Consider the following 8,525-nt stretch of genomic DNA (forward strand, 5'->3'; position numbering starts at 1 on the left):
CTCAGGTGTCCAGGCAGATGAGTTCATGCATTTAATATCACTTCCATTTAGCCCTCTGTGTTTACATTACTCTGCTTAATTTCTCTTAATTTAAAACAATTCGGTAGAGAGCCTGTGCTGGGTACTGTGTTAGGCGTAAGTTGGATTTGTTGATTGGAAGAGAGGGTTGGGGCAGCAGTTCTTGAGATGCATGTGCCACTAAGGCCAGTGCAGTTGGGTGATAAGTTTTGCCCCCTCAGCCCCTGATTGAAATCAGTTTTGTCTCCACACCAATTTTGTCTTAACTTCAGTATAGATACCAAATTTCTGGACCAGAAATCTGTTCTATTCTTACTGTGGTTACTCTTCAGAGGTGGGTATATGTTTTATTTTAGTGGAACATGGTGATGATACACGCAGTAGTGTTGCTAGCTGGACTCAGACTGTGGTAAGGATGAGGAACTAAAGAACATTCAAAACACATTTTATTTTTATATTTTTAATACATTCTTTTTCTGTTCTTTTTTCTTCCTGTTTGGGCTTTTTTTTTCTGAGGATATACACTGCTTCTGCTGCATGCTGATCAGAGCTACTGATGCAGAAGAATGCTACAGAAAAAAATTTATGCCCTAAGGGGATGAAACAGGCTTTAAAATTGATTAAACAGTTCATAGGTATTGCTCTCTAGAGACAAAGACACTGATACTTCCTCACTTGTTGAGACCTCTGAAGCTGTATTTTTGGGGATAAATACTTAAAGCAGTTTTTCTGCTATTCATCTTGCATTTCAACTTAAATACTTCAACCAGGAAGATGAAAGGTATTCTCATTAAAAAAAAAAAAAAAAAAAAAGCTTTTCTTACCAAATTCTAAAATTTTATTCCTATTTTTGTATAGCTTATGCTCGTAACAAGATTCCAGCTGTTTGTGGTGTCTCTGTTCTGTTTAAGTGCCGTGTGAAGACATTTTCTGAAATGCAAGGCAACAGTGTGGTTAGTTTACCTTATACACATTACAACAGTCCCTGGATGAGAAGTTATTTAGTGTATTTCCGAAGTCTCCAAAGAGCTCTGTTTTAATGATTGTTTCGCAACTGGTTAAAATTAACCTCTTCCATTTGTACAAAACACTACCTTAAAAAAGGAATAGAGTGCTATAGCAAAATCCTTACAGGAGGGTTTATGAAAAGATAAAAACCTTATGAGGAAAAAAATGTATCTCTCCTCGGTTTGTATCAACTGCAAGGTGACAAAGGCAGGATGACTGCTCTTGAAATAGCTTCTTGCTTTGAAATAGAGTGGGATGCCTGTTATACTTTAAAATGTTGACAAATGTAAGTAGGCTAAACACTAATTTCTATCTTCTGTGAGTACAGTGAAGTCAACTGGCATTTAATGTTTCAAAGTAATTTTGGGGAAATTGATAGGAGATATACTAAACTGCTCATATCTCTTAGCTTTAAGTGTGAAAGTAACTGTTCAGCCCTCAGTGAGGGCAGAATGAAAAGCTATTGTTAGTTTGAGTTTAACTAATGTGTTTGTGTTCCATTCTGTCACAAATAATTCCTATGCAGGGCTAGCTCCATGTATGGAAATATTGCAGTTTCTTTTTTACGTGACGTGATTTAGCTTTAACAGTAATGTAAAAAAGGAAAAATAAGCATATTTCTCTGCTTTTACTCTCTCTCTCTAGGCTCCAGATGCAGATTACATTAAAAATATGTTTTGGAGAACACCTGTCTGAGTCTATGTATCTGTTTCCTTTAGGGTTACTGCAATACTCATTGGTAAGCCGCTCTTTCTTTGAGTTTAAATAGTTAAATGTGAATGCTGCAGCTTTAGATTTCAGTCTTCATATCATTAAGGATCCTTTACCTGAAACAAAAATGTCATGTTTTATCCTCTTTCTTTCTATGAAATGGTGGTCCAAACAAGCCTTTAAATTCTGGTAGTGGGTAATAGTAAAGAAAAGGCTTGAACTGGATAATACAGGAGACATTTTCCCAGTTTCTAGAAAATGCAGTTAATCATGCTATTAACTCTGTGAAGACGTTGTGGTCTTAGTTTATAGCATAAAAGTAGTTAGAAAGACCTCGTAAGAAGTAAGGAAGTTGCACAAATTTTCTCCTTAAAACTTTTGAAGTCTCTTCCCTATTGCATGGATAGTTAGAACAGAGGAATAGAACATTCCAGGGGTGAGAGAAGTATGAGAAGATCCTCATTAAAGGCAGCTAAAGAATGGAAGACTTTGAATAACATTGACATTGTAATTTCAAAGGATCTTTATAGTTAGGCACAGTAGTCACAATCCTATACTTAAAAGGCAGCATATGCTTCAGAGAGCTGAAATTTTAGATGTAGGCCTAATCGGTTACAAACAGCATCTGGTTCTAGATGAGGAAAACTGATCCAGAGCTTTCACAATAAGATAATTTTCACACAGATGGCTTTAATGAATTGAATATAGAGTCTCTTAATTAGGAAAAGGAAGAACTGAAAAGGATCCTCTACATCATTATCCATCCCTCTGCAAGTTGCAGATGATGAAAGATGTTTTCGTCTGGAAGTGTCTGCTGGTTACCTAAGCTGTATACCCATGCAACAATACTTCTTGGTGGTAGCAAATGCTGGTTGTCAAGCGAAGACCAAAACTCACCATACAAAGTAGTGCAGGAAGAGGGCAAAAGAGGCCAAGTGTATGGTATGTACGGCAAAGGCAGTGTGTTTGTTTGTTTCCCACATAATATTCAGAGGGCATATGTATACCATCTGCAGTGAAAAGCGGAAAGTCCTTCCCTCTCCCACCAAATCAAAGCCTTATCTTGCAGTTGATCTCCAGCATTCTGAAAAACTGAGAATAAACTTTCTCCTCTGTAACTCAGAAGTTACAGACAATGATGTTGAATTATGCCCAAAGGTGGAAAAAGAATTGCTTTCTGATCCCTACAAGTGCCTGTCAGAAGCCAGTGGGTGTGAGGCTATGATGTAAATGACAATCATGTCTCCCATCGTGTTGTAAAATGCAGGTTCCAATCTGAAGTTCGAAGGGTTGCTTCTATCGCATCTCCTGAAGATTTGTTAAGTGATAAGTTCCTTGCCAAATTTCTCTTCAGAAGACTATTTGGAACGCTAGCCCTTCAATAATAAGGAACTTAATTCCCGTTTGATACTTATTTTTTCATAGTTTTGTATGTTTGGATCTTTTCATAGTTTCGTATGTTTGGATCTTTTTGTAGTTTCAGCACTTGTTTGTCCGTTAGACAGTTACCCTCTTGCAGCCCTCATGTGGTTACGCTAAACCAACCAAACAAAGAAAGCCCCAAGAACTAAGGATGGGCAAAGAACAGTCAAGTAAGCTGACCTAATGGTTCAGTTCTTCCTTTCCCCGCCCCCCTTGCTTATGTTACCAAAAAAAAAAAAAAAAGGATTCATGGATTCACTAAACATTTTTTCCTGCTGAACCTGACATTTAACTTGCCAGTTCTTTCCTTGTTACAGTGGAACAGTTTTTTTTCACAGTAATCTTACAGTCAATTGTTTTTAGATACAATTGTATTGTCCTAATCTTAATTTTTGTAGATGCCACTTGCATCTAACACCTCATATTCCAGTTAGGATAATGCTGTGCAAAATGTTCAGTGGATGAGCCAGACTTGGTTTATTTATTATTTCTGTCCCATAGCTTCAGAATAGTAAACTTGCTTTTTCTCCCTTTGTTTCTTTTTTGCATCTGTGGCTACCAGGCTCACACTATACTTCTATTCGCTAGCCTGTGAGACAGGGTCCTCCTAAGCTATCTGTCCTCCTACACTGTTTTTCTGGCTTTGCTGCTTGAAAGAAATACATCACCTTCTTTATCGTGCTTTTTTTCCCCCTCAGGCACTAAGTGAGAATTCCAGGGAGCTGCAAAAAAACCCAACCCAAAACCAAACAAAAAACCCAAACAACCACACACACACACCAAAAAACCCAAACCAAAATACAGGGCCTACTGTAACATAACAATGTTCTCTGTGAGGGAGATGCCCAGTGAGTAGCCAAACGATGAGTACACACATCTTTCATTGCCACCTTGTGTTAACCTTAGAGCCAAACAGTGGATAGTGCTGTGACAAGGCTGGCCCGTGCAGTGGCACCCACTCCAGTGTTGTAGCTTAGATCAGGAGTGTGCTTTTGAAGTGAGTCTCCCAGTTGTCCTCACTTTACCTGTTTGGGTTCATGTCACAGAGTTGTCTTAGTCCCCGACGTGAATTCCTTTTGAATGGAAGTGGGCTGAAAGATGTGCTCCAAAAGCTCACCTAACAGGCTCTGACCACTAATGGGTGTTCAGTTCATGGGAGCAGACTGTAAGTTGTTCTGAAATAACCCCTCTTTCCTCTTCTGTTCCCTTCACCCTCCAAAGTGTCACAGACTTTTGATCCTTGGCACCAACTCCTCCATGCTACAGATCTGCTCCTTACTGATACCAGTGTAGCCATAGTTTTATGTTTGTCTTCCTATGTTAAATAGAAGTTGACGCATACACTCTTGGATTTGGGTTTTTTTCGCTTGCTTTTAAGTGGTTACTGCCTATCCAATGTAACATCCCACAATCCATGTTATGCTTTGAGCTGGAAAATTAAAATGAGATAATGTATTTGATTGCTAAGGTGGATCTACCACATCATTAGCTGTTGGAAAATGAGTCAGCTGTGCTGTACGTGTCGATGATACTTCCTTCTGACAGCATGACTGACCTTAGTACAAAGTGCTGTTGATGTGGTGTAAAGTATTTGCTGTGTTATATAAATGCAGAAACTAAGTCATAGACTCAGTGACCTCTTGAAATGACCATAGGAAGTTTGTGCTGTAGCAAGGAATATGGTTCAGGTCATCTGGTTCCAGGGACTTTTAATCTTCTGACTCTTTGTTCCAGGTATGGTTTGACATTAGTAATTGCATACATGAAGAGTCTGCTCTAAAAAAAAACAAACAAAAAAACCCCCACCAGGAACATCTTAGGGAAATTAGGCTGAAGTCATTGCGCAGTCTTACAGTGTCTATCCCTCTTTTCCCTCAGTAATTTTTGAACATGTTGGGCCAGTTCAATACATTGAACAGAAATAGAGCAGCCTATGCATGTCTGTATCTTCCTTGAGAGCAGCAGACTGGGCAGAAGGTAGGCTCCCTACTAACAGTTTGGTACAGTGTGAGCTTTACTCTTACCAGACTTGAAAGAATCCACACAGAGATTAAAATACTTAGACTACGGAAAAGGCTTTGATCACAGCCTGGACCTCACTAGAGAGCAGTAGATCCAGTCACTGGTCAGGACATTACATCATATATCATACAATTCCTTCACCTGCTCATCAAGGTGGTGGCATCTGACCAAAGGATTGTTCTGGTTTGTACAGTCTAATCTCCCTCATTACTCAATGTCCTGAGTTGTAGTTAGCTGTAGTCACACAGACTGTAAATGAAAATTGACTATGCAGCACAAAATAAGACCATCTTTGCCTGTATACTGACTATTGCACTACCTTAAATTAATTTAGCATACATGCCAAAATTGTTTACAGTTAATTTTTTGAGAAGTTATGATTGCCTACTAAGAGGGTCGAGGGAAACAGTGACTCCCAATTCAGCTATAAGGGTTCTGACCTTGTTTGCATCCTAGTTTCTTTTGACCTCAGTGTGTGTTACAAGCAAGACCAGACTGTATAACCACCCTCTCACAAAATGAAGCATTTCAGTCCTCCAAGATGGAAACTGCTGTATTAAAAAGCTTAAAGTGATGTGAAATGAATCCTGGAAAAGGAAACATGCATCTGATGGAAAACAGTTCTGTGGTAAAACGGATCTGGCACTTCTGAAAAATCTGTCTGGTAAGGTCTGCTCTCTCCTGAGTCCCCAGCAGGAGTTTTCCTGAGATCCCCACCTCTGTCCCTGCCTGAGGTTAATTTTCCAGCTCTCTCTGGTTGTCTTTGTGCATCGCTGTTTCTCCAGCTGTGACACCTTTCCCTCACGCCCCACTGAACACAGCCATGCACCCTGCCTGGCCCCAGCTGCCCTTGCCCTGCACTGCTACTGGGAGTCAGCTGCCAAATTAGTCAGCTCTCTCTGACAGTGATGCCTGGGGAACGCTGGTGCAGAGGATGAGCAATGGTAGCTATTCAAAAATAAAAAAACCCTCAAAGCTCAGATTTCCCTCCATTGTTCATCACACTTTTCTAGCCATGCCATCATTGCTTCTCACTGTGTTCTCTGTCTCCTCTCTTTACTGTTCCTAGTTGCTCTGGAGAGTTTCCTGTCTCCTACTCTTCCCCTGCTGCCATTGTGGCTTACTCAAGTCTGTGTTAAAATGGGAAGTGCTTGGGGAAATTTGGCCCTTGCCATGTCTTAAGCAGATCATCCTGTTTCTAAGTTGTGTCAGTTGGGAAGTAGGAGGGCTGGAAGAAATGCAGGATTCAGCTTGCTTGTCTTTTCTTCATCTGCCTGCTTCTTAAGCAAGGAACGGGTGCTTATTCTCCTCATTAATGTGAAATGTGGGCTCCATCAGTTGCTCTGCACAATGTATTTTGTCTCACATGAGGCTATGGATGAACTCCATACAAGTATTGCTGGTGTAAGCTGTTGTGATTCCACAAGCAAATCTCCTCCCATGCAGAAGCTTTGCCCCTGTTTAAACACCTGGTCCTACATTTTCAAATTTGCTGATTTTGCAGGTTGTGGCTTCTGAAAATCTGCCTTAATAATATGTCATTCTGTCAGTGTCTTTCCAAGTCCCACAAGTTTGTCCACCAGTTTGCTGCTCCATGACCCCATTTTACCTTTCTGTGCTGTGGAAATACGTGCTAATACTAGGAATGTGACATGTCATGTGCTTCTTCTGAAGATGTTTGTTGGTGCTGCAAAGGTGGGAAGTGCATTTAAAATTGCCTCTTACTGTATATTCTGCCTGAATCTGTTGTGTCGTTACAAGGCAAGGGTCACCTACCTCACAGGATAAATTCTAGTAGGCTAAAAAGAATATTTTAAAATGGGTGATAATGAAATTTTTTAAATGGCTACTATGTAAATGTATGTTAATAACCTGAACTGAATATGGAACTATTTTCTTAAATCCAAAAAGGAAAAAATAAAAGGAAGCTGGACATACTTCTAGAAAGTGGAACACCAAGCATGCTTTGATTGCACCTTGGGACAAGGTACAGGCACCTACTGGTGGGACTGGAGAAGCAAGTAAATACACTTACAATGCTGTTTGCCCCCAGGCTACTGTTAACCTTACCATGGCTGGATAAGTAGACCTCTGCAGACTTAGCGAAAGAATGATAACTGCATAAAGCTGGCCAAAGGCTTCTCAGCAAAGTTGGCAAAAGGAAATCTAATCTTGCCTTGGCAGGGGATTGCTTTTTTGCAAAAAAAGAGGGAGGAAAGGCCAGAAAGTGTCTGATAGAAAGAGGAAGATGTGATGGTCAGTTGGACTTTAACAGACTTTAGGTGACTTAGGGATGCCATGGATGGATGTCTCTCATAAACCCCTGCATTCACCGACTCCTCATAGCAGTCTCTCCTGACCATTTTGCATCTTTCATGGTGTCAGGACAAAGGTCTGAGCTTGTTTCTGCTGCAAGTGCAAGGGATGAGGCTGAAGAGTGCACCTTCTGCTCTTGCTGTCACGGGCAGCAGCAACAGGGATAGTGATGGCTGCTGCTAGAAGTCCCCTTCTGTCCCCTGTGTGCAGTGGCCATCATCCTCCTGTTCTCCAGAACAGGGACTGCACAAGCAGTGTGTTGATCTAGGCAGCCCTCTACTCTGAGTTGCTCCATGATCAGGAGCAAGGATAGAATAGCAGTTAAGGTATCTGAGCCTACTGCTCTGAGTGCAAGTGGTATGGAGACACGCTGGGCGGGTGCCACTCTTTCCTAATAGACCCTTGAACCTGCTTTGTTTAGTCTTCGGCTCTATGATGTTGGTCTTACATTGGCAGAAAAAAGCCAAGAAGAAAAGAAAGAAGGGCATGCAACTATTGTGAAACCAAGCTGATTTAGCAGGCGATAGTAAATTTTATTGTTGGGTAGGGTGACAAGATGCTGGAAGAATACTCAGTGGGGAAATGAAGTATCATTGCTGTACTAATGGCAAAAAGCAGTGCAAGGCAGACACTATAGATAGATCAGAGCCTGTGCTCAAATATTGTGAGCTGCCAGGCTGGAAAAGAAACCTGAAATATCACCTTAGTAATTTTAGCAAGCTTTGATCCCAGAAAAAGAAACGTAAGTACATGTAGCTTTGTGTCTTTTCAAAGTAGCTAAGATTTTATGCATATTCACCAAACCATTCTCAGACATGATGCTAAGAATTCCTGATTGACATGAAATCATTGCAGTGTCTTCTGTAAAGGGCCTTTCAGCACAAAATTTGCACCTTCTAGGCAGAGTTTGTCTATATAGTCAACTCTTCAGCAGTCCATTCAGATAAAAGAGCACTCTTTGAAATTAAGAACTACCCCATCAAGGACAGAGACAAAAATGTTGTAGGATTTGTGCAATGGCATCATAA

This window comes from Falco naumanni, chromosome Z, assembly GCF_017639655.2.
Source record: "Falco naumanni isolate bFalNau1 chromosome Z, bFalNau1.pat, whole genome shotgun sequence".
Classification (NCBI taxonomy): Eukaryota; Metazoa; Chordata; class Aves; order Falconiformes; family Falconidae; genus Falco; species Falco naumanni.